Below are 16,265 nucleotides of genomic sequence, written 5' to 3' on the forward strand. Positions count from 1 at the left end.
TCGATGTTAACAAATTTCTCTTCTTCAGAAACGCTTTCCTTGCCATTGCCAGTCTACATTTGATATCCTCTCTACTTCGACCATCATCAGTTATTTTGCTCCCCAAATAGTAAAACTCATTTACTACTTTAAGTGTCTCATTTCCTAATCTAATTCCCTCAGCATAACCCGACTTAATTCGACTACATTCCATTATCCTCGTTTTGCTTTTGTTGATGTTCATCTTATACCCTCCTTTCACGACACTGTCCGTTCCGTTCAACTGCTCTCCCAAGTCCTTTGCTGTCTCTGACAGAATTACAATGTCATCGGCGAACCTCAAAGTTTTTATTTCTTCTCCATGGATTTTAATACCAACTCCGAATTTTTCTTTTGTTTCTTTCACTGCTTGCTCAATATACAGATTGAATAACATCAGGGATAGGCTACAACCCTGTCTCACTCCCTTCCCAACCACTGCTTCCCTTTCACGTCCCTCGACTCTTATAACTGCCATCTGGTTTCTGTACAAATTGTAAACAGCCTTTCGCTCCCTGTATTTTACCCCTGCCACCTTCAGAATCTGAAAGAGAGTATTCCAGTCAACATTGTCAAAAGCTTCCTCTAAGTCTACAAATGCTAGAAACTTAGGTTTGCCTTTCCTTAATCTATTTTCTAAGATAAGTCGTAGGGTCAGTAATGCCTCACGTGTTCCGATATTTCTACGGAATCCAAACTGATATACGCCGAGGTCGGTTTCTACCAGTTTTTCCATTCGTCTGTAAAGAATTCGTGTTAGTATTTTGCATCCGTGACTTATTAAACTGATAGTTTGGTAATTTTCACATCTGTGAACACCTGCTTACTTTGGGATTGGAATGATTATATTCTTCTTGAAGTCTGAGGGTATTTCGCCTGTCTCATACATCTTGCTCACCAGATGGTAGAGTTTTGTCAGGAATGGCTCTCTCAAGGTCGTCAGTAGTTGTTTCGACTCAGGTCTTTCAGTGCTCTGTCAAACTCTTGAAAGGTGGCTACACTGAGCCACAGCGCCAGAGATCGCGCCAGAGAGTTTTGTTTCGCCACCTCCACTGGCAGTGATCATTGAGAAGTAGCGGAGGGCAGTGCTTGTGGAGAACTCATAGTAGGCAGTGATTATTGAGAAGTAGCGGAGTGCAGTGCCTGTTGAGAACTCGTAGTAGTCAGTGCTTGCTGAGATGTCGTAGTGAAGAGTTCTTGTCGAGAGGTCGTAATAAGGAGTTCTTGTTGAGATGTGGCAGTAGCGAGTCGGTATGGAGATATTGTAATGATTAGAGTGCTTTTCATCAATATAAATGAAGGTAAAAAAAAATTTTCTTTTCTCTCTCATTATTTCAGTGTCCTAAATAATGCGTCATTACAGGTTCAGTCAACAAAGCATCTGGCTTGTGTTCTTGTATTAGAGTGTAATTCAAGTTTCCTTACGCAATTATAGTATTTCTAATTTTCTTTATCACTTCAGTATAAATGGTACTGAAAATTTCTTGTCTTATTGAAGAAGAACCGTGCCAGATGTGTACGTTGAGTCCTACTTCCACACACAGAACAGTTATACTTGTGCTTTGGTTTCGTAGGTTTTATAGTTGCTGGGGACTTAATTAATTAATTGTGTTAACAGGAAATTTTCATTTCATTCTTTGTTGTTGTTCTAAGCAGTCAGATTGCGTACTAAAACTAGGCAGGGCCAACCGTTTACGAGACTTTGTAATCGGACGTACAGCGACTAAAAAATTAAAAGTATTTGCATTCTTTTTAAATAATTAAGCCCCCATGCACGTGGCGACCGCTGCTTCGGATCGTCCCTTGGAATTCTACATCTACATCTACATTTGTACTCCGCAAGCCACCCAACGGTGTGTGGCGGAGGGCACTTTACGTGCCACTGTCATTACCTCCCTTTCCTGTTCCAGTCGCGTATGGTTCGCGGGAAGAACGACTGTCTGAAAGCCTCCGTGCGCGCTCGAATCTCTCTAATTTTACATTAGTGATCTCCTCGGGAGGTATAAGTAGGGGGAAGCAATATATTCGATACCTCATCCAGAAACGCACCCTCTCGAAGCCTGGCGAGCAAGCTACACCGCGATGCCGAGCGCCTCTCTTGCAGAGTCTGCCACTCGAGTTTGCTAAACATCTCCGTAACGCTATCACGGTTACCAAATAACCCTGTGACGAAACGCGCCGCTCTTCTTTGGATCTTCTCTATCTCCTCCGTCAGACCGATCTGGTGCGGATCCCACACTGATGAGCAATACTCAAGTATAGGTCGAACGAGTGTTTTGTAAGCCACCTCCTTTGTTGATGGACTACATTTTCTAAGCACTCTCCCAATGAATCCCAACCTGGTACCCGCCTTACCAACAATTAATTTTATATGATCATTCCACTTCAAATCGTTCCGCACGCATATTCCCAGATATTTTACAGAAGTAACTGCTACCAGTGTTTGTTCCGCTATCATATAATCATACAATAAAGGATCCTTCTTTCTATGTATTCGCAATACATTACATTTGTCTATGTTAAGGGTCAGTTGCCACTCCCTGCACCAAGTGCCTATCCGCTGCAGATCTTCCTGCATTTCGCTACAATTTTCTAATGCTGCAACTTCTCTGTATACTACAGCATCATCCGCGAAAAGCCGCATGGAACTTCCGACACTATCTACTAGGTCATTTATATATATTGTGAAAAGCAATGGTCCCATAACACTCCCCTGTGGCACGCCAGAGGTTACTTTAACGTCTGTAGACGTCTCTCCATTGATAACAACATGCTGTGTTCTGTTTGCTAAAAACTCTTTAATCCCGCCACACAGCTGGTCTGATATTCCGTAGGCTCTTACTTTGTTTATCAGGCGACAGTGCGGAACTGTATCGAACGCCTTCCGGAAGTCAAGAAAAATAGCATCTACCTGGGAGCCTGTATCTAATATTTTCTGGGTCTCATGAACAAATAAGGCGAGTTGTGTCTGACACGATCGCTGTTTCCGGAATACATGTTGATTCCTACATAGTAGATTCCGGGTTTCCAAAAACGACATGATACTCGAGCAAAAAACATGTTCTAAAATTCTACAACAGATCGACGTCAGAGATATAGGTCTATAGTTTTGCGCATCTGCTCGACGACCCTTCTTGAAGACTGGGACTATCTGTGCTCTTTTCCAATCATTTGGAACCCTCCGTTCCTCTAGAGACTTGCGGTACACGGCTGTTAGAAGGGGGGCAAGTTCTTTCGCGTACTCTGTGTAGAATCGAATTGGTATCCCGTCAGGTCCAGTGGACTTTCCTCTATTGAGTGATTCCAGTTGCTTTTCTATTCCTTGGACACTTATTTCGATGTCAGCCATTTTTTCGTTTGTGCGAGGATTTAGAGAAGGAACTGCAGTGCGGTCTTCCTCTGTGAAACAGCTTTGGAAAAAGGTGTTTAGTATTTCAGCTTTACGCGTGTCATCCTCTGTTTCAATGCCATCATCATCCCGTAGTGTCTGGATATGCTGTTTCGAGCCACTTACTGATTTAACGTAAGACCAGAACTTCCTAGGATTTTCTGTCAAGTCGGTACATAGAATTTTACTTTCGAATTCACTGAACGCTTCACGCATAGCCCTCCTTACGCTAACTTTGACATCGTTTAGCTTCTGTTTGTCTGAGAGGTTTTGGCTGCGTTTAAACTTGGAGTGGAGCTCTCTTTGCTTTCGCAGTAGTTTCCTAACTTTGTTGTTGTACCACGGTCGGTTTTTCCCGTCCCTCACAGTTTTACTCGGCACGTACCTGTCTAAAACGCATTTTACGATTGCCTTGAACTTTTTCCATAAACACTCAACATTGTTAGTGTCGGAACAGAAATTTTCGTTTTGATCTGTTAGGTAGTCTGAAATCTGCCTTCTATTACTCTTGCTAAACAGATAAACCTTCCTCCCTTTTTTTATATTCCTATTAACTTCCATATTCAGGGATGCTGCAACGGCCTTATGATCACTGATTCCCTGTTCTGTACATACAGAGTCGAAAAGTTCGGGTCTGTTTGTTATCAGTAGGTCCAAGATGTTATCTCCACGAGTCGGTTCTCTGTTTAATTGCTCGAGGTAATTTCCGGATAGTGCACTCAGTATAATGTCACTCGATGCTCTGTCCCTACCACCCGTCCTAAACATCTGAGTGTCCCAGTCTATATCTGGTAAATTGAAATCTCCACCTAAGACTATAACATGCTGAGAAAATTTATGTGAAATGTATTCCAAATTTTCTCTCTTGTTCTGCCACTAATGCTGCTGAGTCGGGAGGTCGGTAAAAGGAGCCAATTATTAACCTAGTTCGGTTATTGAGTGTAACCTCCACCCATAATAATTCACAGGAACTATCCACTTCTACTTCACTACAGGATAAACTACTACTAACAGCGACGAACACTCCACCACCGGTTGCATGCAATCTGTCCTTTCTAAACACCGTCTGTACCTTTGTAAAAATTTCGGCAGAATTTATCTCTGGCTTAAGCCAGCTTTCTGTACCTATAACGATTTCAGCTTCGGTGCTTTCTATCAGCGCTTGAAGTTCTGGTACTTTACCAACGCAGCTTCGACAGTTGACAATTACAATACCGATTGCTGCTTGGTCCCCGCATGTCCTGACGTTGCCCTGCAATTCTTCTGATTGTAAAAATAGTAGACAGTAGTATTGTTGTAATTTGTAGTTTAGTAATTGTAGTCTATATTGCATGTGTAGATTTGGTAATTGGCATTCTTCTAATGGTATTTTTCAAAATTTATTTTTTGTTGTCTTGTCTACGGGTTTGATAATTTAGTGCAATTATTTCAATTGTTCGTTAATCGTGTTTGAGGGAAGCATTTCGTGTGAATGGTATTGTTGGTGATAACGTGTTATATTCTCTGTAATTTTCGTATTGTGACGAGTTTTGTATGTTTTGTAAATGATTACGAGATCGATGAAAAAGACGAAAATGATGAATAGTGAGAATGACGAAATTGTTGACATGGCGAACTCGCCAACACAGGACAACAGTATGATGAATAATGGAGTTGAAAACAATTTAATAAGTCGGGAAGACAGTCTGGAACCATTTCAAAATTTTTCTCAATCAGAAAATTCACAGAATACGAGATTAACGATAGAAGATTCTGGAATAATATCGAACACAGATAGCTTTATGGCTATGCAGAAGGAAGTTAGTTTTGTGGGAAATGTTAGGGGCGAAAAGAATTTCGAACAAGTTTACACGGAACAGTTGATGGGTGTAATATTAAATTTGGGATCAGAATTAAAAACACGGTTAGACTCACAAATGGGAACAATGGAAACACGGTTAGACTCACTGGGATCACAAATAGGAACAATTAAAACAGAGATGGGAACTTTACGATCTGAATTAAAAACTGATATGGGAACATTGGAAACACGGTTAGATTCACGAATAGGGACATGTTTCAAAAATATGAAAGATGAATTAAAGAAAGAAATAAGAGAAGAAGTACAACCGATTTTGAATGCTCACAATAATAGATTAGTTGCAGTAGAGATTAGACAAAGGGAACAGGATAGAGAACAGGAAGAAAGAGATCGCGTGATAGTACAGAAATTTTTAGAGTTAAATTTACAACGTGCAAAAGATAAGGAAGAAATATTTGAGAGAATCGAGGAATCCGTACCAAATGACAGATTAAATAACCTAACACAACAGTATGAACAGTTAACTACTAAATGTGTTAATACTGAAACCCGAGTCGCGACACTTACGGAAGACGTAAATAAACAGAAAGAACAAATAGGTGATTTATCGGAAAGAGTTGAGAAGATTTCAGACAAATTGACAAATCTTAGTTTAAATGGGGACAGAGATTCAGATGATACAGCACCATTACCATTTGCAGAAACCGAAGAGTACCAGAACATAAATAAACATGTTGAAAATCAGGGAAAATTTAATGAACGCGTCAAAAGAGAATTTGAGGCATTACGAAAGCAAGTCAAACAAATTGAAGGCGAAATCGTAGGAAAAGACAGCAGAAGAAATTTGGAATCACAGATAGCAGAGGGGTTTGAAGAAAATAATTTATTTCATTTACGAGAAGCAACAAGAGAGCGCCAGGCGCGCGAACTTGACAATAATCGACATTCGGACTGGAACAGTCGCTGTAGGTCTTCGTCGCCACGAGGCGAAAACTTTGACTATAAACACTTTTTGACTGTTCGGAAATTTAAGATATTTCGTAATTCTAAGAATGACATACATCCATGTTCATGGTTAGATCAATTTATGTACGCACTTCCACCAAATTGGCCACTAAGTCACAAACTGGAATTTATGTGTGGATATTTAGAAAACGAACCGGCGACGCGGATGCGCGCACTCATTAGAGATTGTAATAATCTAAATGATTTTTATCATGCATTTCTATCGGCATATTGGTCCGGAAACACGCAAGACGGAGTCAAACATAGTCTTATTATGCAGCGTAATTTTAAACAGTCTGAGTTCCACACGCCGGGAGAATACTTTGAAGACATGATTCGAAAGAATCAGTTCCTTTCCAACCCATAAGGGCTATAAAGCCCGACTGAATTAATTCGCTTTTGTTTAACTAAGCTGCCACAGTCGATAAGACAAATTGCTTTAGCCGGAAGATGTAAAGATGGCATTGAGACTTTTAAAACTTTGCTACAAGAACTTGAGTATGACAACGACTACGGGACTTCTTGTAATTTTTTCAGTAACGGTAATCACAGTAGATTTTCAGAGAAAAGGGATAGTGATCGGAACGGACGTTATAGCGGTAATTTTGAGAATGACAGACGAAACAGACAGGACAATAGATGCCAGCCTTATGACAATAACAGACGTTCTAACAGAAATTACACAGACAATTACAATAACGGTAATTCCTACCGGAATGATCAATCATACGGAAACAGTAATCGGTATCATCAAGACAGAAATCATTCATACAGTAATAGAAATTCTTTCTACAGAAATAACCAGGGTAGTAGATACAACAATAATTTCAGAAGTGACTGTCGAAATTACACAAGAAGTAGTCATGCAGACAGACAGGAAAATAGAAATTTTTATAACAGACACAACCAAGAATTTGCATCTAACAGACAGGAGGGACCTAATTGGCATCCTCCACGTGACAGAACTTCAGAGAGACAAGTGCAAATCGTAGAAATTGATCCGCGAAATGACGCGAATAATCAAAGACGTGACGCAAACAATCGACAATGACTTGCAGCTTCGGCTTCTGGCAGCAATATAGACGGTTCAGAAAGTAATGACACTACGACTTTACACTACGTACGCCTGGAAGACATGAGAGACATTTTGCTAGACGAAAAGGAAAATAATGTAGACGCATTTTTACATCCTGTTATTGAAGTATGTGTGGGTAAGAATAAGTTCACTGCAGTTTTAGATTCTGGGATCCCATTGAATGCCATTAGTGAACCAGTTTTTCGTATATGTGTAAGAACTATTGCTTGTCCTGTGTTACCTGTTTCTAAAACTACAATTCGAGGCGCTATTTCTGGAAAAAGTGTGGAAGTTAAACAACAGACCAACTTAAATTTCATTTGTCAAGGATACGAATTTTCTGCTAATTTTATTATTGTTCCATTACTCAGTACACAAATTATATTAGGTATGGAGTTTCTTAACACACATAAGGAAATTTTAAACTTTAAAGAAGGAAGTGTGAATTTGACTGTTGCCGGAATGCCGATATGTTTGAAATTTTTCGAGTGTTTAGCAAGATCTGAATCAGATACAAAATGTTTAAGGTTTCTTACTTCTGATGTTTTCGTTGAGCATTATGACGACAGTGTGTTTATTCATGACAATGACAATAGATACAGAGACGCGATGGATGATATAATTAATAGCGAAGAATTAATTAATGAAAAGGTTAAGTAAGCTGAAGTGCCAGATGACGTTGCAAGAGAAGAGCTGCACCACATTTTGACTTCACATGCTACAGTGTTTAGTGATCACACAGGAACTATACAAGGCTTACAATATTTATTTAAAGTAAAAGAACACACACCATTTCGCGGGAAAACGTACGCTATTCCTTTGGCTTACAGAGACAAGGTTAAGAGTGAACTTCAATACATGATAGATCAAGGCATTATTGAGCCAGCAGTCAGTCCTTATACCAGCCCATTACACGTTGTTCTTAAAAAGGATGGGTCAATTCGTTTGGTTCTGGATTCCAGACAGATAAATAATATCATCATTCCTGAAACTGACCGTCCACAAAATTTAGATGAACTTCTTCAACATTTCCATGGAATTAAAGTTTTATCCACGATTGATATGCGCGCAAGTTTTTGGCAAATAGAACTCCACCCTGATTGTAGAAAATAGACTGCCTTTTTAGCCTTTGATAACTGTTACCAGTTTCGGAAATTACCGTTTGGACTTACTGTATCTTCAGCAGCATTCATTCGTAGCTTATACGAAATCTTACCTGTTTATCTTCGTGACAATATTACTTCATATGTTGACGATATTCTTATTGCGAAACGTTCTTGGAGTGAGCATAACAAAATTTTGGATTCATTATTACGTATTTTTGCAAGAGTTGGCATTACAGTGAACTTGGAAAAATCTGAATTTGGTCGTTCTCAGGTGAAATTTCTTGGTCACATTATTTCTACAGAAGGTATTCTTCCTGATCCAGAGAAACTAGACGCTATTCGTAATTATGCTGTTCCTACCACAGAACGTGATGTTCGTAGTTTCCTTGGTGTCTGTAATTTTCTTAGACGCTTTGTTAGATTGGACAATTTGACCACACCTCGTTTATGTGAACTATCTGGAAAGAAATCTAATTGGTGTTGGGATGAGGAAGCTCAGTCAGAATTTGAACAACTTCGTGATGTTTTAGTTGCTGCCCCACTTCTTTCACATCCGGATTTATCTAAAGATTTTTGTTTGGCGACGGACTCATCATACAAGGGCCTAGGTGCACACTTATTTCAAGAGATAGAAGAAGACGGCGTTGTAGTACAGAAAACTATTGCATTTGGAAGTCGTGTTCTCTCTAAATCAGAAAAGAATTATTCGATTACGGAACTTGAAGCTTTGGCTGTTGTATGGGCTTTCACAAAATTTCGCATATTTTTGTATGGCAGACATACTAAGGTTTACACCGATCATCGAGCTCTGGAATTTCTTATGTCAACAAAATTAACTCATGGAAGATTGTCACGATGAGCGTTGTATCTACAGGAATTTGACTTTAGTATTGTTTACATACAGGGTTCTTCAAATACTGTTGCTGATGCTTTATCACGTGCACCTGTGGGTTTGAAACAAAGTGCTGAAGAGGACTGCATAGAAAACAATTATTGTTTGATGTATATTCAAGGTGTTGCGTTTGAGAACTTCATTTCGTCTTCGCTCCAGGACATCGCTAAGGAGCAAAATAAGGATCCAATCTGGAAGGACATTAAGGAGAAGTGGAGGAGAAAGGAAAGCGTAGCAATTAGACAGTATTATTTAGTTCGCAATGATATTCTTTTCAAACGAAAATCGGTTGACAACTCTGTTTGGTTAGTTTGTATTCCTGATGAGTGGGTTAATAAACTGATTTGGTACACGCATTTCAGTTATGCACACTTTGGTCCCAGAAAATGCTTTCATAAATTACGGGAAAATTGCTACTTCAGTAATATGGAAAAACGTATTCGATCTGTTCTGGCAAAATGCAAATTATGTCAAAAGGCTAAGCCGCCAACTATTTCTCACAGAGCACCATTGTTTCCTATCATTCCAGCGAAATTAAAGGACATGGCTGCAGTCGATTTGTTCGGTCCAGTGGTTCGTTCTACTAATGGTTTTGCATATATTTTCGTAGCAGTGGAATTGACATCAAAATATGTGTGTTTTACACCTTTATGCAAAGCAACAGCTCGTTCAGTATCTAATGCTTTCATCAAACATTTTCTTAAAGAAGTGGGTCATGTTGATAAGGTTATATCAGATAATGGATCACAGTTTCGCTCTAAAATTTGGCTTCATACTCTACGGCGTCGTAAGATTAAAGCAATTTTCATTTCACTTTTTCACCCTCAGTCTAACGCTTCAGAGAGATGGATTAAGGAAATAAATAAATTGTGTCGTCTTTATTGTCATCAGAATCACAGAACGTGGGATCAGTATCTTCATATTTTTCAAAACATTCTGAATGAACTCCCTAATGATTCAACTTCTTTACCGCCTATACTGATATTAAAAGACAAAGCACCAACAAATCGCATTTCTGAAATCGTTCCTTTTCCGCCTTCACGAAAACTGCGGCATTCTGAAGTTGTGAACTCGGCTCTACGAAATATTGCATCTGCGGCTGCTAGAAGAGAGAAATCAGCTAAACGTCCTGGTCGTTTAAAAACCTTGTCAGTTGGTCAAAAGGTGTTAATTAAGTCTCATCGTTTGTCTCACAAAGGAAAAGGCTTGTGTCGCAAATTTTTTCTGCTTTATGACGGTCCATATAGAGTTCGCAAAATTATTCATGATAACACTGTTGAAGTAGAAACTCTTAAATCTCGACGCTCTAAGGGAATACATCATATATCGAACGTTAAAATTTTTGTGGAATGACATACTTTAGAGAAACTAACAGCTACATGTAAACATGCAGAGAATATAAGGATACCGCGCTGTGTTTTGACGGCGGCACATACTCAAAGCAGCAGTCAAGTCTGCGCGCCGCACAAGGCAGTCGTTGACCGCAAACAATTACTTCCTACGTCACGCGCCTACAGCTGATCGAGCGCTTGGTGCGAATGCACTGACAGCCGTAAACAAATACACAGTCTAATTTCTCCGATTAAATTCAGTATAAAGCTATAGTGACTTGATGAATTATGTTATAAACGTTCAGTATTTTTCAGGATACGGTTCTATAAAATATTTAAGAACTTCAGGTAAATTCTGTGCGTGTCCGACGTTAAGACGACTTGCTATCGAGAAAATTTCAGGAAGAATGTAATTTCGAAGAAGAAACTAATAAACTAAAAAGGTAACTATTAACTGAGTTTATTTTTCAGGAAACATATTTCCACTTAGGTACGTACTTTAGACGTAATTTGCTGCTCGCGATAACGTGAGTCAGACTTTGTGCTAAATTTCATGTTCTATGAATTTACCTGTGAAGCGACGTGCTTGCGTACGTTAACTGATTTTGACAATGATTGATTAATGAACCGGGTTGTTATTTGTATATTATGCATCGCTTGGCTGCTATGCTTTTTCACTGATGTCATATTTTTTTATTATGTGCCTGCTGTGCTTATTTATTTAAATTATAATTGTCAACTGATTAATTGTGCAGACTATGGTTATGTATGTAGGTTATACTTTGTGATTTATCTGCTTGCGCCTTCATGTTTACTTATTAAGATTACATATGAACATTTATTTGCTTATGCTGATGTGATGCTAATGATCTGTTTATTGTGTAAGACATATGTTTTCTGCTATGCTTATGGATTGCATATTTATACATTTCTGTGTGTTGTCATAACTACTCTTTAATTGCTATATATAGAAATGCTGATATACTGTGTGCAAACATAGAGTTTAGGTCACACTATGGTATTAATTATTGTTCGCTTGGCAGAGCCTCGTTGTAGGGATTGTGCTGCATCCACTTGTTGACATTCTGTTCTCTACTGGCATATTTACTCGCTGTTGCATGTTTTACTTACGCTCAGTGCCTTATATTTTAAGATAAGAAAATGAACTGCTATAATTCGACGAACGACATTAGTACAAGAAACTTCATAGAAGTCACATGAGCTGGAGGTTTTATGGAAGCTGTATAAATTTATGCTAATAGGAAGGAAGCTAACGACATGACATACCAAAACTAGGTTTAGACCACTGACAGTTATTACACTGCATTTTTCGTGAGCAATTGAAATAGGAAGTGACACTTGACACAAGAAATACTCCACGTGTTTGCTTCTGTTTGCCATAATTCTTGAAGTGGTGTACACACTGTGAAATATTATGATCATTCACACTCCGTAATCGTACTTAATTACTGAGAGTTATTCGAACTAAGTCTGTTAGAGGTCATGTATGCATTTCTTTTATTTAATGATGGACAAGGTAACCAAAATCCATCTTATAATTTATAATGAGTAGAAGATTTGGGACAGATGGATTACACAGAGGTTGTGTGTAGACAGTGTGTTTTCGGATTGTATGGGGTGATGAGGTTTGCATTAGGATTTTGTCTGTACTTGTTCGAGGAGACTTACTAGAGGAAAGAGTTGTTATGGAAGTGAAATGATATTGGCGATAGGGTTTATATGTATCGACGTAAGAGGTATTATTGAAGTATTGAGATTATGTGATGCTGATGATTATTGGAGTTCTGGTGGATAAGAGGTAAAGTATGTGAGGAGCATATTTTTTTTGTTGGTTTATATGGAACAAGGAGGATGAAGATGGCAGACTAGAACACTCAAGTAGAAGGAAGATTGTCTACACACACACTTTGTTAAATCACTAAGCAGTACATACTTTTTTTTGGAGAGAGGAAGTAATTGCATGTCTTGGCTCACTGACAGTTGTTCAGCAACCGTACATTTTGATCTGGCTTGGCAAACATTGGTCTTGACATGATGACTATGATGTTGACATAACTATTATTGACTGTTATACATTGCTGCCACTACTGCTTGATACACATGATGAACATCAAATTTTGACAGAATTGCATTTACACAGTTAACACTATTCAATTACACAGTAGTACTTAATGTGGATGAAAGATGAGTGAGTGTGTTTTGTGTGTTTTCCTTTCCTAATCCTACCCACCTATCTCCTAAATATTATTTTATTTGTTTATAGTGGCTTGCACTGACACCCATAAATATTATAGGTTTACTGATATTTGAGTATTTGTAATAGTTAATATGACAATTATCTGATATCATTTGTGTGTTTATTAGAATTTGTATGTTTAGTGTAAGAGCATTTAGAATAATTTTGTAAAAGCATTTGTATGTGCATTCAAACTATTGTTCATGCCTGAACTGTCTGATTAGTGATGGTGAATATTATGGACTGTTACCTGCATTTGTTCAACATTACTAGGTGCCACAGATGGAACTGCTTCTACTAAAATTTCACTTGTTGGTGTCTGCACCTGCTCAACATTACTGGGTGCCACTGATGGACTGCTTCTACTGAAAAGATGTCACTTGTTGGTGTCAGCACCTGCTCAACATTACTGGGTGCCATTGATGGAACTGCTTCTACTGAAATGTCACTTGTTGGTCCCTGCACCTGCTCAACATTGCTGGGTGCCACTGATGAAACTGTTTCTACTGACATAATGTCACTTGTTGGTGTCTGCACCTGTTCAACATTGCCGGGTGCCACAGATGGAACTGCTTCTACTGAAATGATGTCACTTGTTGCTGTCTGCACCTGTTCAACAATGCTGGATGCCACTGATATACTGCTTCTACTGAAAAGATGTCACCTGTTGGTGTCTGTACTTGCTCAACATTGCTGAGTGCCACTAATGGAACTGCTTCTACTGAAATGATGTCACTTGTTGGTGTCTGCACCTGCTCAACATTACTGGGTGCCACTGATGGACTGCATCTATTGAAATAATGTCACTTGTTGGTGTCTGCACCTGTTCATCATTGCTGGGTGCAACTGATGGAACTCCTTCTATTGAAATGATGTCACTTGTTGGTGTCTGCACCTGTTCAGCATTACTGGGTGCCACTGATGGACTGCATCTATTGAAATAATGTCACTTGTTGGTGTCTGCACCTGTTCAACATTGCTGGGTGCAACTGATGGAACTGCTTCTATTGAAATGATGTCACTTGTTGGTGTCTGCACCCGTTCAACATTGCTGGGTGCAACTGATGGAACTGCTTCTATTGAAATGCTGTCACTTGTTGGTGTCTGCTCCTGTTCAACATTGCTGGGTGCAACTGATGGACTGCTTCTATTGAAATAATGTCACTTGTTGGTGTCTGCACCTGCTCAACATTGCTGGGTGCCACTGATGGAACTGCTTCTACTGAAATGTTGTCACTTGTTGCTGTCTGCACCTGCTCAACATTGCTAGGTGCCAGTGATGGAACTGCTTCTACTGAAATGATGTCACTTGTTGGTGTCTGCACCTGTTCAACATTACCGGGTGCCACTGATGGAACTGCTTCTGATGAAATAATGTCACTTGTTGCTGTCTGCACCTGTTCAACATTGCTGGGTGCAAATGATGGAACTGCTTCTATTGGAATGATGTCACTTGTTGCTGTCTGCACCTGTTCAACATTACTGGGTGCCACTAATGGAACTGCTTCTGCTGAATGATGTCACTTGTTGGTGTCTGCACCTGTTCAACATTGATGGGTGCCACTGATGGACTGCTTCTACTGAGATAATGTCACTTGTTGGTGTCTGCACCTGTTCAACAATGCTGGGTGCCACTAATGGAACTGTTTCTACTGAAATGATGTCTCTCGTTGGTGTCTGCACCTGTTCAACATTGCTGGGTGCCACTGATGGAACTGCTTTTACTAAAATGATGTCACTTGTTGGTGTTTGCAGCTGTTGACCATTGCTGGGTGCTACTGCTGGAATTATCAACTACTTGTTTTTTTTTTGAATAATTAAAAGCATTTTATGTGAACATTTGTATAAACTGATTTTTTGTGTATTGTGTAAACTATTATGTAAAGTCACATGTATGAAAGAATTTGTATTGCTTATTGTATTTTTATATTAGGTTATTGACAGGTCAGTGCAAAGCCAAATTTTTTTCTAATTATGTGATATTTACGTATTAATATTATCTTTTATTTTTGTCTGTATTTTTGTGGACGAATTTGGTGGTATTTTCACCACCAATGCTGGCAAAAATACCATCAAATTCTGGCCCGTGGAGGAAGGGCATATGAAAGGTGGCTACACCGAGCCACAGCGCCAGAGATCGCGCCAGAGAGTTTTGTTTCGCCGCCTCCACTGGCAGTGATTATTGAGATGTAGCGCAGGGCAGTGCTTGTGGAGAACTCATGGTAGGCAGTGATTATTGAGAAGTAGCGGAGTGCAGTGCTTGTTGAGAACTCGTAGTAGTCAGTGCTTGCTGAGATGTCGTAGTGAAGAGTTCTTGTCGAGAGGTCGTAGTAGGGAGTTCTTGTTGAGATGTGGTAGTAGCGAGTCGGTATGGAGATATTGTAATGATTAGAGTGCTTTTCATCAATATAAATGAAGGTAAAAAAAAAATTTTCTTTTCTCTCTCATTATTTCAGTGTCGTGAATAATGCGTCATTACAGGTTCAGTCAACAAAGCATCTGGCTTGTGTTCTTGTATTAGAGTGTAATTCTGGTTTCCTTACGCAATTATAGTATTTCTAATTTTTTTATCACTTCAGTATAAATGGTATTGAAAATTTCTTGTCTTATTGAAGAAGAACCGTGCCAGATGTGTACGTTGAGTCCTACTTCCACACACAGAACAGTTATACTTGTGCTTTGGTTTCGTAGGTTTTATAGTTGCTGGGGACTTAATTAATTAATTGTGTTAACAGGAAATTTTCATTTCATTCTTTGTTGTTGTTCTAAGCAGTCAGATTGCGTACTAAAACTAGGCAAGGCCAACCGTTTACGAGACTTCGTAATCGGACTTACAGCTACTAAATCAAAAAATTAAAAAATATTTGCATTTTATATAATTAAGCCCCCATGCACTCTTCACGCAGTATCGTATCTCCCATTTCATCTTCATCTACATCCTCTTCCATTTCCATAATATTGTCCTCAAGTACATTGCCCTTGTATAGACCCTCTATATACTCCTTCCACCTTTGTGCTTTCCCTTCTTTGCTTAGAACTGGGTTTCCATCTGAGCTCTTGTTATTCATACAAGTGGTTCTCTTTTCTCCAAGGGTGTCTTTAATTTTCCTGTAGGCAGTATCTATCTTGCCTCTAGTGAGATAAGCCTCTACATCCTTACGTTTGTCCTCTAGCCATCCATGCTTAGCCATTTTGCACATCTTGTCGATCTCTTTTTTGAGACGTTTTTATTTATTTTAGCCTGCTTCATTTACTGCATTTTTATATTTTCTCCTTTCATCAATTAAATTCAGTATTTCTTCTGTTACCCAAGGATTTCTACTAGCCCTCATCTTTTTACCTACTAGATCCTCTGCTGCCTTCACTACTTCATCTCACAAAGCTACCCATTC

The sequence above is a fragment of the Schistocerca piceifrons genome, chromosome 3 (genome assembly GCF_021461385.2).
Source record: "Schistocerca piceifrons isolate TAMUIC-IGC-003096 chromosome 3, iqSchPice1.1, whole genome shotgun sequence".
Taxonomy (NCBI): Eukaryota; Metazoa; Arthropoda; class Insecta; order Orthoptera; family Acrididae; genus Schistocerca; species Schistocerca piceifrons.